General features: G+C 38.1%; 1 non-coding gene across 1 annotated transcript; it reads left to right on the top strand.

Moving 5' to 3' along the window:
- Window positions 1-511: 511 nt before the first annotated feature.
- On the top strand, window positions 512-583 carry TRNAV-AAC (transfer RNA valine (anticodon AAC)). The gene has a single exon. It is a non-coding gene; the product is annotated as a tRNA-Val (tRNA).
- The last annotated feature ends 1,832 nt before the right edge of the window (window positions 584-2,415 follow it).

The raw sequence follows: 2,415 nt of genomic DNA on the forward strand, positions 1-2,415 counted from the left end.
GAAGAAAGCCTTTGAACTATTCTTTCAATTGTCCAAGGCAAAAGTGACTTGATTAGATTAGCTTAGTATAAAATCTAGGACACCTATCTGGTTGATTCCTTTTTTAAGGGTGACTGGTTGTAAGATAAATAGGATACGCCCAGGTTTCTTTATATCATACTTGAATTGACGAATTGTAAGAGGTTGAAGGATAAAAAATGGCTTGAATTGATGGATTGTAAGACATTGAAGGAAAAAGGACCCTTAAATACATATAATTGAATTCAATATCAATAAAGAAAAGGAAAGTGTATTTACTCAGGATCTAAATATCCAGGGGTAATTACACGCGTAGATATATGTGTAGCTCCATCCAAAGGTCCCATTTTTGACAGCCCAAAATCTGTTATTTTCACTTCCATGTGATTGTTCAGTAGAATATTGGAGCTCTTTATGTCTCTATGAATAATTGCCCAACCTATTAGTGTTGGAAATAAGCCACACCCAGGTCGACGATGGACTGGTCCAAGAGGGGCCAGTAGCTCAGTGGTAGAGCACTCCAGTAACATATGGAATGTCCTAGGTTCGAGTCCTAGCTGGTCCATGTCTCAACATGGTATCAGAGCCAGGTCCGGGCTAGGAGCCCCAAGCACATGAGAGGTGTGGCTTAAGGGGGGGTGTTGGTGTTGGAAATAAGCTAGACTCAGACCAACGATGGACTGGTCCAAGAGAGGCCAATTGCTCAGTGGTAGAGCACTCTAGCAACATATGGAAGGTCCTAGGTTCAAGTCCTAGCCGGTCCATGTCTCAACATGGCTTGCAAGCTGCATGCAAATATTACAGTCCTACTAAAAAAATAAACAATAATTAGACCCCATGATCATTTGCAAAATTAGTACTGAGCTTGTTAGTTGCCATAAGTATCTAACTAACCAAGCAATGCAGGCCTTTGATTAAATTATATACATGGGAATGAGTTATCCAAGCTAGCAAGGTTGTGAAGTATATCATCAAGACAATGTCGTAGGTCTCCATTAGTCATGTATTCATATATAAGAACCAACTTTTGCTCCTCTATGGAGTACCCCATGAATTTTACTAGATTCTTATGGTGTAACTTGGAGAGAGTATCTACCTGCAATGGTAAATGACTTTTAGAAAGACAAAATGTGTGATTTGAACATATCTTGCAACAATTTAAATTATAGATATTAAGTTTTAAATGTAAAAATGGGTATTAATGAATCCTTGGCTATACCTCTGTGGAAAACTTCCTGGCACCCTGAAGTGATTTATTAGACAAGATTTTGATGCCCACATCCTTGCCTTGAAGACAACCAAGGAAAACAGGTCCATATCCTCCTTTTCCAATCTCTCACTGAAAGTTGTCAGTCATAACTCTTACCTCTTTATAAGTGAATGATCGACATCCATCCAATTTGACAAGATGTAAATGCCCCATTTCAATTTTCCCTACATCTTTCCACTTTCAATATCCATAAGAATCTATTTCCTTCTATAAAAATGGAGACCCAAAAGTAAAGAGCAAATGTCAATGGCAAGATGACTTATCTTTTGGGATTTTTCTACTTGATTTAAGTTTGATAAAGATTAATATTGCAATAATGGTTATAATAGTTGCAATCCCTGCCACGATTAACCAAACATTTAGTGATATGCTTGTCTGTCTTTTGTGGGCATCCTTGCAAATGCCTGTTTGGCAAAGGAGTTTGTTGCCATAGACACTACAAAATTTAACACAAATAATTAACATGTAAATCTTAGCATACCGACAACATAATTGTAAGGAAACAAGGTGTGCGGAAATACTTCCTATGCTAATTTTGAGAGGATGATTATGCAAATTTCAACTTAACTATTACAAAGATCACAAGAAGCCCATAGAGCAGAAATAGAACAATAAACACATAACACAATGATTATCGTGGGGAAAACCCATACGAGTGAAAAACCCCACACTCTAAAACCTACATGATATATTAACAAATCAACAAGAGATTACAATATACTTGCAATTCAAGTTCTTACAAGAGCATCACCTCAACTCAAGTTCGAAGAGACTTCACTAGCATCCTTCTAGCACCCAACCTTGCAAACAAAAACTCCATCATACAAACTCCTCCCCAAGCTCTCATTATATAGGAATTTTACAACCTGGAAACCATTTGTGGTGCCACAACATGGTCTTCTCTGCAGGCAACTTTGATTCAGTAGACAGAGCGCCCTTGGGTACCCAAAAACCATGACCATCTGCTGAAAGAGACACCCTCTCCTTTTCCAACATAGTCTTTATCATAGTCTTATCAGAAGTGTTATTGCACTCAACTGTGCATGCATCAAGCTGGTACAATGTACCCATTTTGCTTCCTCTTGCTATCACTATAGCACCTCTCACCATTTTCACACTTGCTTTAG

This window comes from Cryptomeria japonica, chromosome 9 (genome assembly GCF_030272615.1).
Source record: "Cryptomeria japonica chromosome 9, Sugi_1.0, whole genome shotgun sequence".
NCBI lineage: Eukaryota > Viridiplantae > Streptophyta > Pinopsida > Cupressales > Cupressaceae > Cryptomeria > Cryptomeria japonica.